At 36.9% G+C, this 26,259-nt stretch overlaps 1 protein-coding gene across 4 annotated transcripts in view; it reads left to right on the forward strand.

Moving 5' to 3' along the window:
• LOC135074413 (lethal(2) giant larvae protein) overlaps positions 1 to 26,259 on the forward strand; it is a 53,456-nt gene that overhangs the window by 7,888 nt on the left and 19,309 nt on the right. The gene's annotated exons all lie outside the window — the stretch shown is intronic.

Genomic DNA, 26,259 nt, shown 5'->3' on the forward strand with positions numbered 1-26,259 from the left:
TCATCCTGGATTTTAATTGGATAACATAAATTTGTTAAAGCTTAAAATGGTGTTCAGCTGAGAAATAGATCCAGTTTTAGCTCTATGTGAATTGTTAGAAAATATTTATTACATAAATTCTTTCTCCCCATATCGCTTTATAATTTTTTGTTTGTGTAGTAAATACAACGTTTGCCCGTTTGCATTCGGAACCGCAAAACTTTCTACGCCACTGAATCTTATCTGGGAAATTGTTCCGCTAACGAAGTTGCAACAAACTATCTCCTTCTACCGCGCTAAGTTGTCAGGCAGCCTATACCCAACAAAGTTGTTTTGTTGAAGTGACAAACGAAGTTATCTAACAAAAAGCCTTATACAAAAGTATCCGTTTGCCCTAGAAGTTTTCTCGATTTTTCTGTACCTCTCAAGCTGAATCTGAAAGTGGAATTAATTGTTCAAACGCCTTGAAAAAGACACCAATGAGACCATTACTGACTGAGGACACTATTTGGTCTATAAATAGAGTCGTTCATAGGTATTGTGAACAAAACTACCATCGGATGAGCAATATATTTAAGTTACACCTAGCTTGAATAGATCTTACCATTTCAGACAACTCCATTTTCCACTGCGAAACTTTCCTTGGCTCTGAATGTTATCAAAGAACTTGTTCCCCACAACAAGTAGCTGTAAACTTATCTACGTGGCTCCAAGTAGTCAGGTGTAATCTATTTCAGTGCAAAATATTTGAAGAGACGTAACTTTAGAGCTGACACGCGGAAACTTGGACCTAACTTCTTGAGAGCTCGTTTACAGCTTTGTTCTGTGAAGAAGTTACATAATAAGCAATTTCAATGCTTTTATTTCGTACGAGTAAATTGTTTTGTTGTCTCCAGTCTTAAATTCACAATTTGATCAGCACGTGACGGTGTTATGATGTTCAATCAACTCAGTTGGAAAGTGGTTAGTCATTCTTCCTACAATTTTCAGCGAAGACTTATTTAGTTGATTCCGATGATTTACTAATGTTAGACAATGTAATGCGGCTAACTAAAACACTATAAAACTTTATCATATACCTACCTGTTGTGACTTCTGCGGCGTTTAACAAACATTCTTCTTTATTCAGCAGTAATTGGTTGTTATAACAAGAATCCTCAAATCTTAGGAGCACATCGCAGGTACCGTTGCTCATAATGCAGTCACGATATGACCTGACCGCCTAGTCCAGAATTAGCCGTGGCCTTAGTACAGACTATGTTACTTTAAGCTTAACATTGTGGCATCTTATGTAGCTGTAATACGTGCTATTTTTCAACAAAAAAAGTATAGTCTGATGTGCTGTTGAAACATAAATCGTCGACTTGTGCAGTTTCATAATACCATTTTTTATTCATAACTGCTATTTATCTTTAACTACCTTGCTTGTAATTGGCACCTTCTTTTTTTCTAACTGCTGGCTATGAAATATTGGTAGGCAACCCAGAAAGTAACTGTTTGAAAGCTTGTTTGCTCCTTGAATCGTAATAGTTTCATACAACATTTATCATAGTAGATCCTTATGGTAGGATATTCGCGGCTGATGCTACAATATACTTGGAGATTAAAAAATAATCCCGTTATGTATACTCGGATTACGGCTGTAATCCTTGCTCGTCGACTCTATCTTCAGTTCAAATAGAACAGACAGATCAATCCCATTGAAATACCTTCAACCACAAGTGATTAGACCCTTAAACTTTTTTTGGCGCTTATTAATAAATTCTTATTAGTGCAGCTTTCTAAGCGAGATATGTATGAATTTGCGCATAGGAGCAGCTTGCACCAGTCCAAATATGCTCTTTGTTACTACATAGAAGAGTGCAATGACTGTTCTATCTTAGCTAGACCTCAGTGGAGCTAATGATGATGGAGCCTGAAATTAGTCTTGGCATATTTACCGTGAACAAACTCCATGCCGACGAAAGTTAATCAATAGGTATGTCGCATTGCATTCTACATAAAACATTTGACTTTAATATGTACTTTCCTATATACTTACATTTTCATTATTCTGTATTATTTCGAGTTATGTATGAGTGGATTTCCTGATGACTTGAGCGTTACTAGCTGCCTATTTGATACGAGGATAACTGCCCTAGTCCTTCGCGTAACTGGCATGACTCATGTTACAAAACATTCTCTATGAAGCTAGATCAATGGTAGCCTTTAATAAAACACAAATTCTTTATTCTTTCGTCATAATACAACTTCCCTGCATATTTTATTAACCACCGGTTCTTACACATGACATGACAAAAATAAGTTTCAAAAGCTTTTAATAGTTCCAAAGATATATTTTTAGTAAACTTAACTCGGAAGCTTAATTTGTTTTCAAATATTAAAATTGCCTTTTCATATAAAAATATATCGGCGTAATTGACATGCAAAATCTTTTATAGCCGGCGAGGCAATTACCTTGTTTCTCACACCGTTTAGTTTACAGCAAAAAGCTTTATGTAACAACAGGATTGACAGGTTGTGTTATGTAGATCGCTAACCAACTGTCATACATAGGTTGTTGTATGTATTTATCTCAGGGAGTTCAATGATAGAGTAACAATCATTTTTTCCCTGTAATGCGCTGTATGTATAGGCTTGTAAAAAAAACAATTGGGCTCAAATAACGAGCAACCAAAATCTGTTCGCGCCAAAAAAAATTTCTGCATCTGGGGTTTTAGTCTAACAACAAAATCCTACACTCTTATCGAGATTGTAATCTTCAAACTCGATTATGGTCCCAAGTCCCACCACCGCAACCTCCCTGACAGTTTTACTGGAACTTGAGCAAGGAAGATCTCAACCTCACACGAGTTGCAGTAGTAATATTCAGAAGTGTCAATAAATTTCACGTACCTTATTATGGTGTCATATCAGCATTTTCGTAACTCTATCCGCTCTATAAAATAAAGCTGAAAATTGCTTGGCATGTCTAGTCCAGTCCATCATGAACCTGGAGCCAGCCTAGCAACGGACACTCCTTTCCATTTGCCACACCCCGCGGGCCTGGGAAACAGGCGGGGGCTAACTAGATGCTAATTCAGTTATGGCATTCGCTTTTACTGTAGTTAAATACTCCCTTTGTCGCTAACTAAAGATGTTAAACAACTGTTCTTTTGTCATTGTTTGTTCATGTTTATTCTTAATTCACACCTAGTGGCCTTCCTTCTGGTTCCATTTATTTACGAAATGTGGAACAACAGATTTCAGCTTCTGTTTGTGCCAAAGGTTTAATTCGTAAAGCCCAAGATAGTCGAAAGCTCAACGGACCAATAATAAACTTAACGCGAATTTGAAGTGACCTCTTATTTTTTAATAAGGGGCTGAAATGTTATTGTGTCCAAAGTATTTTACACTGCGGTCATTTGTCTGACCAAAAACATAAGCAATTAAAACAAAACATGAATGTATTTTCAGCTTAATAAATGTATTGAATGACCTTTAAAATAGACATTATTCCCAACATTTTGCATTGTTATTTCGTGCTGAAATATGATTAGATTAATCATGCATGACATAATCTATTTGCCACTCCTTAAATTGACGACTTAATAGTTTGTTTGTTGTACAAATTGATTAGCCTGTAGTAACGCAAGGCCAACCTACTACTGTTATAAAAATTAAACTTTCTGTTAACCGTCCACAGAATCCCTACAAATCGATTTGTGAGATAAACAGCCGAAGCCACGCTTAGTAGCGTGTGCACCATCCATGTCACTCACGTCCTGTCAAACTGTAATTAAACGATTGTATCAGCGCTTGCACTGATTGTATAAACAACGAGGTATTCTAATAATCTGGTCTAGTACCCATTGAGTGGACCGACGAGACCGCATTCCTGCACCGTTGTTAAAATGATCGTCTTGCTCTTTTTGTGGCGGCCTTCGCTGACGAAATATTTTGTACCTCAGACATGCTTTCATTGTTTGGAACCTTCATATAGCTGGAAGAAATTTGTTGGTGATATTCCATAAATAATATGACTGTTATTCACATTACATTTACCACTGTAAAAGTGCTTCCACTAATTGAAGTGGATTTATTACATTTTTCTCGGCAAACAAGTGTCTCATTTGGTCTCATCACTGTTTTTCTTAATGTCTTGTTCCTCAAATGGTATCAAGTTTCAAAGTCAAATGCGCCCCCATAATTGAATAAAACAGTAAAAAAAACTCGAAACCGGCTTGCGATGGCAACTTTAGATTAAATTTTACTTTTTTTCCTCGATTAACTAATTTAAAGTATTTCGTTCGGCGAAGTTTCTAAGTTATGAATCCCACCCGCTCATTTCGATCGATCAGATAAATAAACATTTAGTAAATCAATTGCCCTTAAATATGGGATGACAGGCGTCTTCGTCGGAGTATCGTCACAAATAAAGTGTCAATACAATTCATCGGTCATTTGACCGAAGATCAACGCAACTGAAATGTTTGTGTTGGAATAGACACAGAATGCTGTTTGATTGCTATTGTACACAGCATTTTATAGCCACCGCAGACGGCCCTGATACTGACCAGACGTCGACGTGTGTTTGATTATAGCTTACGGAATTTTAATTTGATGGTATAAAAAATAGATCGAAGGTGTGGTTACGCAATAGGAGGAACTACCGGAATACTACTTACGAATGTATTTCGATCTCAATGAGGTAATATTGCAAAAAACTCTGGGCTGCTCGAGTGGTAGGGCTGGTTGGAATAGAAAGATACTGGGATTTTATGGACGTCGTAAATTGAAATGAGATTGCATTTTTCTTTCATTATTGCGCATATAAAATGCTTAAATTTGATTCTAGCAAGAGTTAAAGGAAGTTTATTTCACAGATAAGTATTTCTGATCGCTTCCTACTCGGCAAGGTTTGATCAATTTCTAGTCACGGTCACTCTACTTTCTTAAAAAGCTTCTACAGCAACAAAGAAATAAAGGAACAAAACCTCCAAACACATTCCGCTCATCATTCACGATCTCACAAGTCATCCCGTTCTTCATGACACACTTGCGTCGAGCGACGCGGGCTCGTTACCGAGGGCATACATCTTAACCTCCATTAGGCTCTGCTCTGAATGGAACCCCTCCCACGGCTTCCTACTTGCAAACACCAATTCAGGCTAACCGCGTGTTTGGATAGACATTTCGACCAATTCTCGAGGGTGTTTCCTATTTTGGGACTGTCGTGTAGAATGATTTATGTCCCGACAAAGTCGACTCGGTTGAGGCGCGGAATTGTTATGGACTTGATTGGAATAGTTAGCATTTAGGTTCATCGTCTCCAATTGTCATTTTCTGTCACGCGAAACAAGTGTCGTCTTATTAATTGGCAAGAGCCAAAGATTGGACTACGAGAATTAGAGACTCAAGTACATCATGATTCATGAAAATACTCGAGATGATTTCCAGATACGGATTCAAGAAGTTGATACTGTTACTAACCAAACGTTTATTTAAAGTTTTTCATTCCTGCAAGAGTCAGGCCTGGTAATGTAAATAGTTACCGATCTAGCGGGGTACGAAGATACAGGTATTTGCACTGGAACCATTTCCGCGCACGGCGGTGTCGCTGCACGATAAGCCTTGATTTAAGGTCACTAACTCTCGTTAAACAAGTCCAAAGATACGCAACTTCTTCGAAGAACACCTTTTTCCAGGCCTTTGGTATTAGACCTATCGCGTGCTGCTAGTAGCTTAAAGGTCTGGTAAGACTCGTATATCTTCTGTAATCTAGATTCAAAGATGTGATGTTAAAACGTTTGGTACTAGCAATATTGTGTTCCTATACTGGTTCATTGAAAAGGCTAGGCACAATACTGTTTATCATGGTTAACTGTGTAGTTTATTGTGTAACATCTTTTGAACACCCGATGCAATTCCATTATGTTCTTCGGCTTTGTGAAGTCACGTTCATCATTATTTGCATATTCCGCACTATCGGGTGCATTCCAAAGATTGTTTGGATCATTAAACCGGTCTTTGTAGGTTATGGTTAGTCTGGGCTAAGTTTTCTTTTTGGGATATGCTTTTTATTTATTCATAACAGCGTAAACACGTTATAGCGTCATTCTTGAATGAATTTGATCGTTAGAATTTCTTTAACGAAACATTTATTGCTGTTAATTCAACAAAACCTGGTTTAATGGCAAGACTTTTGAGTCTCTAATCAATCAAATAATATTTATTTGGAAAACGTAATGAATGGGTTTCTTTTTATTATATTTATTTGCGGTTTTCTTTTTACGATTGAATCTTATAGAAAACTACAGGGTGTCCACATTCTGGAAAGTCAGGGAAAGTCAGGGAAAAGTCAGGGAAGCTCATAGCAGTCAGGGAAAGTCAGTGAAATAGAGGGGACACCTGGAAAGTCAGGGAAACATTGAGATTTTGTCTACCAAAACACTGTTTGTCTCCCGAAATTTCCCAGTGATTGTAAAATGAGGATTTTAATTAATTTATGCTCTAGAAAGACCTTTGATCTTGACTATCGAAGCATTTTTTTTCAGGTTTGGAGTGATCTACATTATGACTTTGTTTTTAGTCATAATTATATTACTCCTTTTTAGTTTTTTATCTAATGAAGTGGATTGATCTAAATTATGACACAATTTTGTTCATAATTAGATTACTTTCATATAGTTTTTTTTTCAGGATTAGAGTGATAGATCACTCTGTTATGATTTTTTTTTGTCATAACTAGATTACTCCTTTTTGTTTTAATAGTTGTACTTTTTTGTTTCAGTAAAATGATATATTTTCTATTGTCGATGTGAAAGTGCAACTTATAACTTATGTTTATTTATATTGATGACAAGGATGCGTGGTCAGTTCATTCTGCACATATTTGATGTACTTAAAAGACAATGCCGGAAATTGGCGTCTTTTTTTTTTCGCGCGGCCATCGACCAAACTTTGTTTTTTGATTACAAAATAGTGTAATAAACCAAACTTACTATGACATGTATACCTCTAAACTCAGTCTGAACTGAGTTACGAGCATTAGAAGTTTGATGATTTTCATACTAGATTTGCTTTTTGCGCGCAAAGTTTTGTAAGAAATTGCAACAAAATAGTGAGATTGTATGTGTAAACAAACAATATCATCCATTAAAGGCTCCAGACATCAGTATGGAGCAGAATCAGTGCAATAAAAAAATAGCGCAATATTTTGTTGCAATTTCTTACAAAACTTGCGCACAAAAAGCAAATCTAGTATGAAAATCATCAAACTTCTAATGCTTGTAACTCAGTTCAGACTGAGTTTAGAGGTATACATGCCATAGTAAGTTTGGTTTATTACACTATTTTGTAATCAAAAAACAAAGTTTGGTCGATGGCCGCTCGAAAAAAAAAAGACGCCACTTTCCATACAAAATCTGGCATTGCCATTTGACTATTCTTACCGTTAGATAATTCCTGGCAAAAAGTGGTGACTGAGTTTGTTCCGGCGTTTCTTCTCAGCACTTGCCATATGTTTGTCTCGAAGCGCTGGTAGGGCCCAAAAGATAAGGAGACATGTAAAGTGCCCCATAAGGGCTACCTTTTCTTTTTTTATTATTTTCTATTGACGTTCATAAGTGCCACTTGTGGTCTAAACTGAATAAATATTTTTGATTTTGATTTTTTTTGATTATTTTTTTTATAATTATTTATTGATTTGATTATTGAGTGCAGACTAGTGAGCAGTTCACTGTGAGTGCTATTAATACAGGGTGGAAACGATAAGTGATCTCATTCGATTATTTCTAAATTACACAAGATATCGAAAAACTGCTTACTGATCTTGAAAGTGCTTCACGAGCTCTTTCAAACGATATCAGTAATAGGTTTTCTGTAACCTGGATCTATCCGAAAAGTCAACGTGTCCCAAAATTCAAGGATAAGCCGGCGCCGCAGGATGGACATAGTCATGACTACTTTAGGAAAAATAAGGAAAAAAATCTATCTCAATTATTTTTTAAGTTACACAATAAATTACGAAATTCTTCGAATATTGACACCCCTTATGATATTTTACATTACCACGACCACCATTTTTCAAATATTTCTGGTTTTTTGTTTGTATCGGCAACTTAAGTAGCGTTGTTGTCCACCCCAACTCTTAAAACCCCCAGAATCCTTGCAGTTTTTACACAAAAGTTAATCAAAATATTTTATATCCTTAAAATTTTGAACGATTTTTACTTTCATTCCACTTTTACTCATCGTTTTGTAAAAAAAAAGTATGAACACAACTGCGGCAAGTTTTTTATAAAGTTGACGCAACTATCCAAGATTCCAAAATGGTATAATACTCTAAGAAGTCTAGTCGCAAAAAAGATATGCGTACCATTTTTACAAGCACTTCGCTTGTTAGTTAGTATGGGATAAATCTTGCAACTGAATTTAAAACCAGTTCTCCTCAACCGATTGAGCTGAAATTTGGTATACTTATGTAAGTACGATGAAAATGCAATATTATGGTACCATTGAGCTGAAACTGGAGGTGGCCACAGGAACTTCTAAACGAAACGGCGGAATTGCATCTACACTTGCGAGCAAAACTATGGAATCACTTACATGAAGTTGTTTCCACGCGATCTTGTTAACTAACGAACTTGTTAGTAACAAAAAAAGTGGCACCATTTTAAAGATTAAACTTTTAACTTTAAATTGATACCAAATTCAATTAAATTACACCAGTATTTAAAAAGATATCCCGGCTTATGTAAAGAAGTAAGGAAAAAGACATGTATCAACTGTATGATACGTCGCGAGTTGCGGCCTATTTACCCCCTATAAAAGCACGTGTTTTCGGATTTTTGCTTTCACACGTTGATCCTTACACATCTCCGCTTCTTTTGACACTTTTCCTGGGATTCTACACCTTCAGAAGCAGCACAAATCGTTGCACTATTGCAAGAAGGGCTCAGCCAGCGGGCTGTCGCACGTCAGCTCCACATATGCCGGTCCTGGGTTTCTAAAGTTTTAAGACGCTTTCGGGAGACTGGTGGCTTTATCCCGAGACCAAGTTCTGAACAGCGCCGGTGCACATCGCAGAGGGATGACCGTTTTTTCATGTCAAACTCTCTATGAAATCGTTATTTGACTGATATCGACGTCCAGCAAGAGCTCAGAAATGTTCGTAGGATAGCTGTTAGCGAGTAGACAGTTCGTCTAAGATATGAGCAATAGAATTTGACTCCAAAAAGGTCTGCCTCAGGCTCGAAACTGACGGCAGGTCACCGACTAGCACGCTTTCAATTAGCTCGCACTTATTTTGATGGGAAGGCGAGTAATGGAGGCGAGTTTTGTTCTCCGATGAATGCAGACTGTGTTTGCAGTGCAGCAGTCGAAGAGGTCGGGTCTATAGGCGGCCTGGGGAGAGATTTGTGCAGTGCTGGTTCGCTGAAACAGTGGCTTATAGGGGTGGCTTGCTCGACTTCCCATCGAGATGTGTACGAGCAAATTGAAAGCGTGCTTATCGGTGGCCTGCCGTCAGTTTCGAGCCCGTGGCAGGCCTTTTTGGAGTCAAATTCTATTGCTTATATCTTAGACGAACTGTCTACTCGCTAACAGCTATCCTACGAACATTTCTGAGCTCTTGCTGGACGTCGATATCAGTCAAATAACGATTTCATAGAGAGTTTGACATGAAAAAACGGTCATCCCTCTGCGATGTGCACCGGCGCTGTTCAGAACTTGGTCTCGGGATAAAGCCACCAGTCTCCCGAAAGCGTCTTAAAACTTTCGAAACCCAGGACTGGCTTATGTGGAGCTGACGTGCGACAGCCCGCTGGCTGAGCTCATCTTGCAATAATGCAACGATTTGTGCTGCTTCTGAAGGTGTAGAATCCCAGGAAAAGTGTCAAAAGAAGCGGAGATGTGTAAGGATCAACGTGTGAAAGCAAAATCCGAAAACACGTGCTTTTATAGGGGGTAAATAGGCCGCAACTCGCGACGTATCAAAGAGTTGATACATGTCTTTTTCCTTACTTCTTCACATCAGCCGGGATATCTTTTTAAATACTGATGTGATTTAAATGAATTTAGTATCAATTTAAAGTTAAAAGTTTAATCTTTAAAATGGTGTCACTTTTATTGTTACTAATAAATTCGTTAGTACACAAGATCGCGTGGAAACAACATCATGTAAGTGATTCCATACTTTTGCTCGCGAGTGTAGTTTGGGTTCGTTGGATTTGTCTTTTAGAGCACTTTAGTGCTAGATAATGTCCAGGGTCCTGATGATGAAGTCAATTATAATTTTCAAACGAAGTCAAGCTTGTTTTTAAAAAAGTTTTTTTTTTATTACAACTTTATTTTAAACTTTTTAGTTGTTTCTCAATCTCATGGCCTAAGTGCTCGGGAAGACAAATCCAACGAACCCAAACTCGATAAGCTTCCGCCGTTTCTCTTCTCTTGACTTCATCATCAGGACCCTGGACATCATCTAGCACTAAAGTGCTCGAAAAGACAAGTCCAACGAACCCAAACTAGATGCAATTCCGCCGTTTCGTTAAGAGTTCCTATCTCAATGTCTCTCTGACTCTGACTCCATCCAGCTCAATGGTATAATATTGCATTGTCATCGTACTTACACAAGTATACCAAATTTCAGCTCAATTGATTAAGGAGAACTGGTTTTAAATTCAGTTGTAAGATTTATCCCATACTAACTAACAAGCGAAGTGCTTGTAAAAATGGTACGCATATCTTTTTTGCGACTAGGTTTCTTAGAGTACCATTTTGGAATCTTGGATAGTTGCGTCAACTTTAAAAAAACTTGCCGCAGTAGTGTTCATCCTTTTTTTTACAAAACGATGAGTCAAAGTGGTGTGAAAGTAAAAATCGTTCAAAATTTTAAGGAAATGAAATATTTTGATTAACTTTTGTGTAAAAACTGCAAGGATTCTGGGGGTTTTAAGAGTTGGGGTGAACAGCAGCACTACTTAAGTTGCCGATATAAACAGAAAACCAGGAATAATTGAAAAATTGTGGTCGTGGTAATGTAAAATATCATAAGGGGTGTCAATTTTCGTTGAATTTCATAATTTATTGTGTAAGTTAAAAAATAATTGAGATAGATTTTTTTCCTTATTTTTCCTAAAGTAATCATGACTATGTCCATCCTGTGGCGTCGGCTTATCCTTGAATTTTGGGACACGTTGTATACATAGTTGGTCAGGGAATTTTGAGAAAATTGTCAGGGAAAGTCAGGGAAAAGTCAGGGAATTTTTTCGAACATTTGCAGTGGACACCCTGAACTACCTTCTTCCTTTCTACTTACTAGGCAGCTACGTGAATTGATATGGCTCAGTAACAAAAATAACGATTTATCTTTTTACCGTTCTCCGTTGAGCGTATGATTAATGGTCTGCTTAGATACGCATAGATATGTAGGTACTTGTAATAGATGCATAGAGGCTCGCACCTTTGTTGCCGGACAATCAACTCTTGAAGGTCAAACTCTGAAAACTTCAATGCTTTTGAGTGTTCAGCCCTTTCCTTTCATGTTTTCAAGTAACGTTTTCTACTTACGGTTATGTACTTCGAATAGAATAGATAGATTATATTAAGTAATCTCTAATGTAGAGCATAATATCATTGATTACTAAAATGAAAATCAAAGATTATGAACTGACTACAGAAACTGTTTTAACCTTGCAGCCGAGAATCTGGCAATCAAGCTTTAATAGGACCAAATAATTTTTATAGCTTTAGCCATCACGTCGAGCATAGCTTAAATTAGGCCGGTGATCTGATGGTTTATTTGATGTCAGTTTCAAGATACACAACTTGATTGAGTTTTCTAACAATATTCTGATTTCCATTTCCACGATTCTCTTTGTCATTGAAAACGTTTCATAAAAACTGCAGCGTATTGCATAATGGCCACAACTGCACGAAGTCGTACGAATGTATGTGGGATATCAGAAATCACATGCGCTCGCATTCAGGGATTAGAAGCCCCGCACTTAGTTCGACGCACCGGCGGCGCCAACCACCATTGTTAGGGCTTTCCTTTTCCATTTGAATTGTGTTGCCTTAGAAGTTCTAAGCTCGTACCACCGTAGTTATTGTAGCTACTTTTACGTGGAATTTAATACCAACTCTTGCTCTAATAGTAATGTTCACTATTCATCAGAATCCAACTGTGTTTCATTTTATTCATGTTAAACTAATTACTCTTATCTCAAGATGCTCAAGTAGGTAGGTTGATTTAATTAAGACATTTAATGTCACTATCGCCATAAATTAAACGTGTTTTTTTTACTTCTATAAAAGGCGTACTATCGAGACTCATACTGAGTCTTACTCTGGAATACTATTTTGATAACATATTGGTCATACATCTCTCTCACCCCCTCTAGAATAATGGTTACATGACAAAGACAGGTAGCGTCTCTTCATTGCAATCATTCGCAGAATAGATCCCTTTGAGGCCCTACTCTGGAGAACTATTTTGATAACAAATTGGTCATCCTTCTCTCTCATCCCACTATAGAATAATGCTTGCATGACAAAGACAGGTAGCACACCTATAAATTGCAACCATTTGCAGAATAGACCCCTGAATCCAAGCCGTAACGAGTAACGCGCAGCATGTCCAGAGTCGCTGAGTAATGTCTTTTTTGTCCGTCTGCGAGGCTGGTTAGTACTCTGGTGCTAGTATGACCATTATTGTAATGTCTCTGTCGCGTGCGGTTCGATTCCTTGCTATATTTGTTTAATCATTTATCTCGTGATTCGGATTTTGTTGATGCGTTTTTACGATTTCAGTAAGTAATAAATAGAGACGATTGCTTACTACACAACCTCTACCTTATAAATGTACATGTTTATAAAATTGTTCGGTCAAAAAATTTGTGGGAGAGATGGCTTTTAATTTGCCTTTTAGACCCTTAATATTGTACAGTTTCTTTTTTAATTTATAAAATGAATCTTGTTAAATTATGATTTATCTTCGTAGTTAAAATGCCGTGTAGCTTTTACAGATCCCGTATACATCCAGCATGAATTATTTGCAGCAGTTCTCAGCTAAGGATTAATTCGTACGTTTTACGATAGTTTTACGATTCCCACGGCGTTAGCTAATAGGTTACTACACCGTATACTACGTAGTGCGCTCGTTTCGGTTTTACTGCTGACGTAACGACGCGTGGTAATGAACGACGGTCTACCGGACAGCGCTAATGTGCTATTGTCTATTGAAGTTTATTTGGAAAAGTAATTTCTTCGGGCATGAATCAACGCTCAAACGTTTTGAGGCACAGACTTGAGACTTGGTCGAGTTTAAATTTTTGACCAGTTCTAGTGCTGGTTCTAAAACAGATCTTGAGACGTACTTTGAACGTGGTTTCATCAGATATTATTATCATCATGATTGATAGCCCTTAGAGTCTAATAATACTTCTGCTGTTTTTTTTCTAAAAACAAGTCAATTAAATCGAGTGCTGCATTGCATGTCTGACTGATTAAGTGTTCATCACAAAGTGTTCATCACAAAAAACAATATTATGCTAAGAACGTCAATCGTACTAATAAATAAATTATGTGTAAAATCCCCAATAAAATTTCCACATAACATAATATTTCCCACTTTATAATCAATATTTGTCTGTCTACAAACACCATCAGCATACTATCGGAAAAAGATACGGAAAGTTAACGGATAAAAAATGTTAGAGAAGATAAATATGCTGTCCTTATCAGTTTTGTTGTTACAAATAGAGTTTACAACGATTTCTCGAATCCGGTATACTAAAGATAGTGTGTAAAATGCAAATACGATCTAAGTATTTGCATGACTACTGGCATAAAAATATGTTTTATTCAGCGAAGCATATTATACGAAATCATATTTTTTTAATAATAAATAAACAATGTCAAATTAAAAATCATTAATTTCTGAATAAAATTGGCAATAATAACCCTAAGGTTTCTTTTGTAACTATCCACCTGGTAATCGAACTTAATAACTTCAGAAGAATATCACGCTCTATCAGTTCATCACGGAACCGTTCTTAGTACATTCTTATGTTCAAGTTACAAAATCAGATTGTTGCCAATGCACTGGCGTCTCATCACACCCAAACGCCAATCAAAAAACGTTCGTTTTATAAATTGACCCCATTCGAAATTGGTACTCAGTCTCAGTCAGCAGTACGCTAAAGGGTATATTGTTCGCTCCACTATACTTTGGACTTCAGTTTGCTTTCTCTGCTGTAAACGGTTAATGTTTCCAAAAATACATTTATACCGCAAATTCAAAGCGCCAACATTGCATTTCCCAATGTGATTGTTTTAAGTGCAAAGCAACTTTCAGAGACACCCAACTGTCATCAACATGTTATTGAACTTTCTCCAAATAAATTCAGTTTCATTTATAGCTGTTCCTTGAAGCCTTTATACTGTGGTTGATACTGACTTTGTATCGCGATAGCACTATCAGGATTACGTGGAACTACGACAGTTTTATTGCACTAATGATTCATTTACAGCGCCGGTACCTTTAATTTATGTTTGCATTGTCTGCTATGCACTCTTACTTGCAGTAGGGAGGTATTAGCACTCCACACGTTATCCAGATCACCAACTACCCGTGGAAGACCAGCGCCCTAAATGATACCCTGTGTGCAATATGTAATAACCCTATAATGTAGCCTTTGGAATAACTTTATTTTAGGAATAGCTTCCATGGTAAACTCCTATATTTCAATGGTTCTTGGCAACATAATCTGATTTCTCAGCATATTTACATTGGCAGACGCGCGTTCCGTGTACCCTATTGCTTGCTAAAGGCAGGGCTGCTATCTGGTCTCCCTGGATTAGACATAAGCTTGAAGTCCAAAGGGAGTAATGACGATAGTGACCAAAACATTCCTGCCAAGATGTTACTGTGGCAGTTGCTGAAGAATTTCCTTAAATGTGATTTGGTTTTATGGATTTCAAAGTTAGTAATTTGCCCAAAATTAATTTAGCATATAAATGAAATTGCATTGCATCCCTAGCCAAAGGTCGGTGCGGACGCTCAGGTATCGACCGCCTCGTCGTACTCGGAACTTTATCGTACGTTATCTTATAATTGCGGTTGGCGGCCAAAGGATGATGGGCATATTGGGCGTTAAACCAACAGCAACAAAAAGTATACTAAATTAAAGCTTAATACTAGTACTTCATTTTATAGTATGACAACAATCCTGAAATACGCGGGGATACGGAGATAGAGGTAGTTGAATATGCAAAGTTTCCATAGTATTTCACATCACATTAGGGTAATAAAAATAGTATTAGGTCAATGACATTGCTTTTATCGATCATATTGAGAGTATTGTATCATATCTTACTATCGATTCTATCGATTTAGTAAGTATGTATACCGAATAAATCATAATCGATTATTCGATTGCAATAATCGATTATATTGCTGAAAATAAGGAATTGAATTAACAATCAAATGATAGTAATGATGGTAATCAATAAAATCGATTAATCGAATTGTTAATCGATAAATCGTTTTTTGGCAATTCGATTAATAATCGATCCGTGATCGATTATGCGACAACACAATAACTTAACTGGTAGAAATCCCATTGAAACATGACTGTGTTCATGTCATTTCTCTAAATGGTACCTAGATATGGTCCTACGCTTATAATGTAGAACATGGTTTAAATAAACCATTTGTTGGCCCCACTCCTGAAATGTTGGACATAATAATGGATAAATAACTTAATGTATTTAAAATGTAAGTAGATAAGTATATTAATTAATAATATTTTTTGTTTGCGTTATAAAGAACCTATTACTATTACACATTATGTCAATTTCCAAGCAAACCCGGGAGTTTTTGGTAGTTATTTATATGAAAATATATTTCTGATATTAAGTCTTAACAAATAATAGTAGTAACATTTCCGTTGGTTTTACGCCCAGATTCCATAGAAAAGTGCCCATCATCCTTTGGGATGATCGCGAATTCTGCCACATTATTTTTGCCTTTCACTGTCTGCCTTTGTAGAGGACATTTTCTTTAAGTTTTTGGTAGAATACATTGTCACTAATTCAGTCTTTCAAATTGTATTTTATCATCATCATCAATTCAATTTGGAAATGACACTTATTGTTCCGTCTCTAGTCTCTACATTGGTTCATACTTAGTCGTTAAATTAATTTAGAAGCAACACTTTCAAGCATTCGCCATTCTAGAAACTAGCGTTCCGCCGCCGTGAGAATGGTTTTCATTTGATCATTGTATCATCCGCTGCTCAACTTCCCAAGAGTGTTTCACGAAACGAATAAATAGTGCTATGAATTGCTGATGCTGTTTTCTTTATTTTCCTTTGTGTAAAATCTGAATTATGTACAACATGCGTTCTGTGAACGTGCTATGCTGAATTGTTATCTATGTAGCACCATTATGTGATGGTTAAAGATGTGGTTGCATTTTCATTCAGTAAAACATTGAATAATTAATGTTTCCGTCAAACAACCTTTATTAAAGCATCTACTAGTAATCTCGGACATACACATTACTCTAAGCATTTACAATTCAAATATCCATTGTTTACAAGATTGCAGGTAAAAAAACTAGACAAACAACATGGTCAGTTGAGTACAGAACCGCGCCCGCGTTCCGCCGGCCGGCATACTGCGTGCTCCATTTCCTACGTTGCATAACGCGGTGCATAAGCATAAGAGAATCGATGCTCACTTTCGCACTCGATTGCTGCAGAAAAATATCGATTTGCATTCGAGTGGCCCACTGACCTACATCATCAAAACATAACTAACAAAAGAAGTCTAGACTCTAGACGCCGCACCTTCATACAATATTTATCTTCTCTATCATCCTAAATGTGATATTTCATTAATTTATTCAAAAAATTGCATTCAAAATTTTCTGTAAAATAAAGAGGGTATCGAACTGGCATCTTGCCAATAAACAAACTTCATGTCCTGAGTTGAGCGGCTGTCGATGATAGATTGGTTCTGGTATTGTCACGGTTGAGATTTAAAACATTGAATATTTTCACATTCAAGTACCTACCTACCTAGTCTTATAATAACTATCTAATAAAACTATCTCAGAGTTCTAACATCTTTGTTGACAATAGGCTAGAACGTTTATAAGGAATGCATGTATCTTAAAGTTCTAATATCGGTTCTAGGACAAACGTTCTCGCTTATTTATTTATTGACAGATCATATCGATTGGCAATCGACCCGCTGACCCGATAAAGTGTTCATTAATGTCCGCGATAATACTCGTAGTTTGATTGTTACCCCCGTATTAGGTTCCCTGATTTTAGATAATTAATTCACACATAGGCAAATGTGTCCTACTCCTAAATATTTGACGTGATTTCACACATGGACATTATAGTCACTAGAAAGAATCTAGTGAAATATTTTATGCATGGAATTGGACGAGTATTACGAGTAAGCATCAGCTCGTTTCAGACTCGACTAGTTAATTATAAAGATTTAAAGCCACAACCAGTTCATTAAAAGCTTTATTTGGCAATGGCCATAAATTAGTCTATTTGGTTTCTCAGATCATTCAAGCGAGTCACGTCACTCCATTCAACGATCGCAAGTGGATCTCCGGCAGATGTCATCTTAATTAAACTCAATGTCGTGCCGTTATGTCCCGTTAATTAGCCTAGAGTCTAGACCTTAGAATGAAGGGATCGAACTTGTTTTGGTTAAAAATAGATTGGTGCATTTTATAACCTTGAACTTTGTAGATAAATGTAAAAGCTGATAAATACACTCCTGCAGAAATTAATTCCAGAATAAGGTCACTAGCGAATCGGACGTGGGTGTGTAACGGTGCTCTGTTCCACGCGCCTGCACCGGGTCATTCTCGTCATTCAGTCAGTCAGCAGACCCCGGCTCTTGGAGGCATTGTGGCTCCAGCCTTATAAGGCACATGTCACCTATTATGGCGTGCTAACAGCTGGCGTCGTGTCAACGGCCCTTAAGAAAACGTACTTAGTCGGTTCGTTACGAAACCATTCATTTCTTAATTTTATTTTTACTCTCTAACATCATATCCAAGGCTGGATCAAAAGTTAACGTTTGCAAATTTTATCGTATGATACAATTTGGATTCAACTCGTACTAAGAAGTCTTAAAGCATACATGATTTTATGCGTAACATGTAGATCCTACTCTGCAATATTGTTGCTCTACAAAACGATGTCGTCAATGTTATAAAGAAAACCCCAAAAACGGGGAAGTCTTCCCGAAAATGAGCTAGACACAGCGAAAACGAGCTTAGCTTTGGTCCCCTGCGCCCATGAGTTAGTTTTTACGACAATGCCGGGACCATAACATCAGCCTTCACGGATCACAAGTGGCGAATGTGAAGGGTTTATGCCCCATATTTTGGTAAATAAGCAGCTATTTGTCACAGACTTTGACCGACAAACCTTTTTTACCCGTTTTGATTTTAGCTGTTGCCAGTAAAAAGAGATGGGAGAACTCGCGTAGAAACTATCACAACCAGAAAGGTTGTATGAAACATAATAATAGAGCAATGTAAAATGTAATCTCTTGCTCTGTGGGAACTTAATTGCATTTTGACAATTCATCGAAGCTGGCGTCAATTAAGTACCTACGCTATTATGCACTCGACACAGCCGTTATCTCATTTTCTCTGTACAGAATAGTTCTTCAATGACGAAAAGTAAAGGGAAAAAGGTGGTATTCGTTTGCACGTAACGTCACTGCTTACCTATTGTATTTTACAAGCCGGTACATACACTGAATCTCAATGGATCCGCGGCTGACTCACGCGCATGCCTGCGCAATCGCATTGCCTGCATGTTTCACTGTGCCGCATTTTGTCCGGCTCTTATCTGCGATGGACGTTTTTAAATGCCATTTTCGTTTAATACAGGCTGCAATGTACAAAAAGAAGTAAAAGTTTGTACAAATAAGAAGAAATGCCAGCCAGAGTCATACTGTCACCAAAATCAAGAAAAAATCTTGGTCCGAATGTGGTGTGCTAACGTTACAAATAAATCATTACATGCCTTTTCTCAATAAAATTGAATGCCATTGGCGTGATATTGGTTGATTCATATTATTTTGTCATACGATAATGGCCGTGTGAGTTGTCGAACGGGTTATCTTAACCAGAATTGATCGAAGTGCTTCCTAAAATAGGTATTACAAATATGTATTTGAAATGCAGGTGACCTAATAAACTTCAATTATTACTGGAACTTTCTATATAAACTTATACAAGTGACGAAATGATAATTTATGTATTAAATACATTTATATGGTTCTCACATTACAGCGTCAATGAAGTCACTGGAATGAATGACCAGTAAGTAATTGACTAGCGCCATGCCGTTAAAGGAATGTAGAGATGTTAATTCCATACTATCGATGAATTCAACTAGCAGTACATTTAATCTATAACATCACTGGTAAAAAACTACATCTAAAACTGATTATCCTTATAAAACATTCTATAGAATTGGCTCGATTAACATTGAATACAGTCGTCATTAATATTCTTCTGAGGAAGAGAAACCGAATCATGTTGGTTGATGACCTCGTTGCAGAACACAGCCTTTCTTTCCATTTAATTCCAGCCCAAGTATTATCTCATTCTACTCGTAGTAATGAAAAGTAACCACCATTCCATTATCGATGTTGCCAGACATCCTCGCCAACACTAGCTAGTATGGAGGAAGTACTCCGTATATAGAGCGGTATGATAGCCGCTGTTAACCGTTGGATTAGTCAAGATTGCAGATCAATTTACTTATGAACGAGTTAACTGTTTTGCGATTTACGTAACCTCTTATCATTGTAACCCTTAAAAGGATGAACTCTTATTAGGCTATCAAATTACTTTTCTGTAATGGATGGTATTAAGTTTCATTTTATTTGACTTGAATATAGGTAATGTTGCTCTGTTTACATGAGCTGTAACACTTTAAAAAGCATTAAAAATAAAGCATTTTATATGTCCTGAAGTAGTCCTCGCATTTTTCCTTTTCAGGAAGGATCGTACGTAACTGAACCTTTTGAAGATTCATCCTCATACATTTTAAGCTTCATTAAACCTCCAACCAAATTCGTCGCCCCTATACAAATGTGTGCCTTTCCTGATTAAAGACGGGCGATGACGGCACAAGACGAGGAACCCTCTGATGGGCTGTTTTATGGGGCTCTGTAATGGATCTTTCAGTTCCCCTCACCCTTCTATCCTGCTTGTTAAGAAAATTATTTTACGAAACTTACTTAGTAACTTTATTCTTGCGTTTGGTAAAGAATGTTTTTTTATGCAAAACAAGGCAATTAATCTTAGAAAACTAATAAGTACAAAATACTCGTAAAATCACGCCTAATTTGTAGAGACGAGACAGTCGAAATGTCTTAGCAGTTAGCTAGTCTCGTGTTTTATCAAGCGTGCAATTATGAAGACATTCAACACGGGTACGTCCCACTTTTAATGTAGCCAATGTCCAATATTTGGCAGAAACTGCATACTTACGTTTCGCATGCCAAATGTTACGCCACTAATCCTCGTTCATTCACACACGCTCACAATGGTCAGCGGCGCCCGCGCACGCCCGGAAGTATGGCAGGAAGCCGCCGGACTGTGACACCTCGCGGTGCGACTGCGAAGCCACGCGACTACATTGCGGTCGATGCTGTAGGCTCATCACGCCATACCTTAATTTCCGTAGTTTCGGGTCTATTTGCCGCTGTCGCTCATTTCAGACCCTTGCTGAGTGAGAATAATATATTATGAATGGATTCGAAACATGTTAGCAAACATATTGTAGTGTGAGCCGATTACTTCTTAGCTGGAATTTTGTTATTTATGGAGTAAACATTGCATATTATTGGTTTAATGTGACGTCTCTATGTAGCGTCGATATCAAATAAGTTTCCCATAGACCCAAGGGAATGTTTAAACAGGATCACGCAAATAATGGACAACAAACATCAAAAAGTCCCATTACTTTTTATATCAGTCGTTCAACAAAGCTCTACTATCCCCTTTTGAACCCCAATCAAGTGTAACTTTATCAATGCGGTGTGTACTCGACGAAACCACTGTCGTATGCACCCCTGCGCTGCGATCGACGCGGTTTCCCCGTTGCTTAGCGCTTCCCAGACGCCACACCCCACTAACTTCCACACTGCACCCATAACGCAATCATGGGTGTTCCCTGCCACTCGTGTTTTGTTTCACAATAACTGGTTCAGATCCGTTTAAGACCCCTAATGCGAATCCTTTACTGTGTAAAATGGGTGATAACCGCTGTAATCTATTGCAGGTAAGCAATTCTGCTTCAAAATGCAGCATTGTGAAAGTATGAATCACAGCTTTACAGTTTTTCAGCGTGCTTTTTTCGGCCTATTAACACATTATGTACCTACTTAATTTGTATTTCATTGGAAACTCATCAGCATCTGTCATGCTCATTCGTGTCTTGATTTTCTTTTGGTAGAGTCGATATGATGTATTTAGGAATACACCTATGATTTTTAAGATATAATGGTGCTTTATGCAATAACATTTAGATACATCGTTACATACGTGCACTTTAGTAAATTTCGGCTTTGTCAATTAGAATACCAGAAGAAATAACAGAGAAAACTCGGATAAATATCAAATTGATAGCGATTTAATAGTCATCTCACGTCTAATATGTGCTTCGCTGATAGTAAATCTAATGGGTTAAATGTCGTTCTGCTGTTCATAAATCACTAAAGTAAGAATTGCAACCGCACAGTGTTGGCAATTACCGCTCGTAAAGTGACGTCACTTGGCATGGCCCGGTACTCTGTGTCAAAGATTTTTATACATGTTATCAATATGCACTTCTATCTACTCGTAATAAGATCTATTTTCTTAATAGTCAAATGTTTTAAAAATATAGGATGTGCCGATTTGGAAGTATGACATCATATACTCGTAGGCGTATAATTCTAGACGTAGGGGCTCGTTTATGAGGCTGCATAAATTAGATCAACCCGTCATACGGCAACTGCATTACCTGTGTGATGTCATGCGTGTTATCAAATGAAACAAGATTGCCTTTTATGAGCAATGTGTCGCAAAATTAGAGTTAGGTTATGATGTCACCTACCTAAATATTTGTATTATTTTTTGTTCTTATATTTAATCGATGATAAAATGGTACCTTCTTTTGTCATTCATTTCATTCGTGGTCTCAATGGTTTACTAAATCTGTGGGGTCCCATACAAATAATACATTTGACGACTTGCGATTCTGGCGTAAGCGCTAGAAATAAATCCTAGTAAATTTATTAATTAATTTTTAAAGAAATCAATATATTGACTGTGGCTTCGCAATACATATTTGATAACATTATGTATGTCCGTAAACATATACATTTATTTACTAAGAAAAGTGACGTCCACTCATTTAACACGAGACATAAGAATAAACTTGCTGTTCCATCATTTAGGTTGCATAAGATAGGTAATTCATTCTTGGGGAAATGTATTACCATATTTAACAAAATACCACACAACCTTGTCGAATTGCCAATAAACAAATTTAAGATACATATAAAAAATACCCTTATGTCCAAAGGGTACTACAAGGTTCGAGACTATATTGATGACAAGGATGCGTGGTCAGTTCAGTCTGCACATATTTGATGTACTTAAATTCGACTATTCTTACCGTTAGATAATTCCTGGCAATAAGTGGTGACTGAGTTTGTTCCGGCGTTTCTTCTCAGCATTTGCCATATGTTTGTCTCGAAGCGCTGGTAGGGCCCAAAAGATAAGGAGACATGTAAAGTGCCCCATAAGGGCTACCTTTTCTTTTTTTATTATTTTCTATTGACGTTCATAAGTGCCACTTGTGGTCTAAACTGAATAAATATTTTTGATTTTGATTTTGATTTTTGAATCTCTAGTAAATCACGGACTCGTAGAATTGCTATCAACTACGCTATCTTTAGCCCGTGGAATTCACAGACGTTTTACACCTATTCCGCCGATAGTCCGATACGTAATCCGTGAGCTATGTAATGTAACGCTCTAATTGACCGGGTGCCGCGTTTGATTAAATTCCAATCGGCCCGCGATGAATATGAATGAACGAACAGTATTATTTGCATCTCATTACCACCTGGCTGGCTAATTGCCCACGAAAATTTACATCGGATCACACTGGAGAGAGAAAATTGGCTTTCCATGGAACAAAATGTCTATTAATTTACCAGGAAAATCTGGTGTTGTTTTTCCTTGTAAAAGCTGTTCCAACGTGACCCAAAAATGAATTTTTACAACATTGTTTAAAAAGGAAAACGTTGAAAAAATGTGGCAATTATATTTTTGAATCTTGATTCGTGACTGACGAGGTTAGGTTTGTAAAGAAACATTCTAAAGTTTGCTTTGAGGCTCGATCAGATTTGTTATTTCATTGGTCACATAGAATCATGTGAATCACTGTCTCCCAATTAAACCCGTTGCGTTGCTTTTTGATAGCAACAATGGCTGGTTAGACAGCATTATCGTTATAATATTTTTAGACGCGGCGCACGACCGGTTTTAAGCCGGTGCGCTATCTAGTGGATCGGCGGTGCAAGCGCACTCGGCGTATACGATAATGTAACAACTGATATTGAAACATAGAAATTGTGCTTAGCACCTTTACAAAACAATATCGACAGAACATAGGTATTATCTTTAGAAAACTTATAAACAAATATGACGATAGAAATAGTGTTGACATCGAGCTATCAGGTGGATAAGTAAGTACCTACTTATTATGAAAATTAAAGCACATAGAGCATAGTACTTGTACTTATTGTTAGTGTTGAGTATTCTACTTTCAGTAGATTCTCAGTGGAAGAGCTGTCGCTAGGCAAACGAAAGCTTCAAGTCTCACCTGAATCATTCAGTTTTATTCTTTAAAAATGGTGAAACATTCCATTACTTACTTTTCAAAATGAATATCGTTTCACCAAGCCATTGTTTACGTTAAACTCAATTTATTTACAAGATAAACCACGAACGGTACAGCTTTTGATCGGAACTGACACTGATCTGACAAATGACAGCTGAGATGACAGAATAGTGACAGCTACTTATGCGTGCGCGTACGATGAGTCGTTGAAATCTTTTGTATGGGCAACTCTTGGAGTAAATATTTACGCTTTTGGCAGTGCCGAGTTTACTCGTACGTACTATTGCTATAAAAACAACCCTATTCCCAGCTCGAGTAGTGTGTAAATCCAACAAACTTAACTAATTGCTGTGTTTTTTTCTTTGAAGACGTTAATTATTGCCTGTTGTTTTTCAGTATGATTTATTTTAAATCGGTCACCGGTCACGCGAATTACTTTGCGGAATGTCAATCGCGATGCCCGCTAGACCGTGAACCTTTATGCATAATATTCATTTGCTACCGGTTCAACCGCATTTCATAATATAGGCGCCAGCATGCTCTACAAATGGGAAAATTAAACTTGATTTATTGAGAATGCTGTAAAATGTTACGTTTTAAGAACTCCACTCCTTGAAAATTATAACTTTTTGAAAATGATATCGTCTTTTTTAACAATCATTATTATTTATTTGGATAATTCGTCCTATACTAAGATTCTCTTACCTCTATTTTGTATGATAAGCTTTCTAGCCGACCTCTTTAATAACTTACACATTCTCTATGTAGGTTTTAGTTATTACCGCGTACCACAACTGTGTTCGTAATTATAGCTTTCCGCCTTCGTATAACGTAGGAGGTTCCCAACTTACAGTGAAAGCATTGTGTAATATTCAAGTTAATAACATATTATCTGTGCCAACATGAGTGTGTTTTAACAATGGATGATATAGCATCTAATTAGTTGGACTAAATATTTTATGTTAATGTTGCCTTTGAACAAAATGAATAGGTTAGGTCATTTACATCTGTGTATTACAGTTTACGTGGTAGTAATTATTTACTCGTAGAAACCAAAACTCCGAATCACATTGTGGACGCAATTTCTATATCAAAGATCCATTGGAGATCGCAATCGACCCTCTGTGGGTCTCTCATCACTATTCCACGATATCGAATCGAAATCAAATCTTATACTGTGTACGTACACTGCTGTTACCTATTGGTAAATGAGCACGTGCTCTTACATAACGTGCATTACGGTTTATTATTATGACAAGTCATCATCCTCGGAACTGCGCTCTGTAGTTTCGTGATAAACCACGCAATTTAAAACACAAAACATTGTCTCACTCGCAAATTCCCACGTTTGCTGTCAATACTGCACGGTCACATACGTTCACAATTTGAACTCTATATCTAACGGTATAGACACCACATTATACTTCTTACACGGCCTTAACAGTACCGTGTATTGTGAATATTTTCGCCATGCATATGTATGACACATGATTCATTGCCTCACCGTTGTAATTTCTTTGATTTTTAACGAAGTACTTACTGTATTGTATGAGTAGTTGACTTAATTACAATGTATGTGTGTTTTGAGTACTTTTGTTTTAATAATTGCGAGTCAATTATTTTAATTAAAAAAAACTTCACAATAACAATATTTTATTACATACCTAATTATTTATTAATTACTTACTGATATAGGTACCTACTCGTTAAAGTAATCAACTAGTCCGTGATTAAACATCTTATCATTATTACCAAATTATAGTAATTGGTATTTTTTATGAAAATCGTACATTTTAATTCGACTTTGAAATTATTATTGACTTCTACACATTCGTTATCCAAAGTACGTTGTCATTTATAAATCCCAACAGACTAAATATTTAGACCATCTGCGTATAAACGAATACGATAATCCGCGTAAGTATATCTAAATAAATAAAACGTTAGCACCTGTGTATCGTAAATAAAGTTTATACAATCTAAACACTCCTTTTTATACAAGATGACTTAATCTACTAGTTCTCATAACCCGTCAACAAATGTTCTTCAAATCTCTTTTTTACCTTCCTTTGCCAATTAAGCACGAGCTAGTTCAATGACCAAACCATTTAACACCATTGCTTTATGCGACCCTTAAGGCTAATAGATAAAAGGTACAAAATGCAAACTTTACTCACTATATAATCTCTACCATCCATACCGGTTTGGAAGTACATTATACGTGTAGTTCGTTGTATGAGTCATAGATACTACACGATTCACGTAAGCTGTGAGTACAGAGCCTCTCAAAGGTTGTCTAAGTTCTTAAGTTAACGCAATACAGACTACAATTTAATTAAAC

Source organism: Ostrinia nubilalis, chromosome 9, assembly GCF_963855985.1.
Source record: "Ostrinia nubilalis chromosome 9, ilOstNubi1.1, whole genome shotgun sequence".
In the NCBI taxonomy this organism is placed as follows: domain Eukaryota; kingdom Metazoa; phylum Arthropoda; class Insecta; order Lepidoptera; family Crambidae; genus Ostrinia; species Ostrinia nubilalis.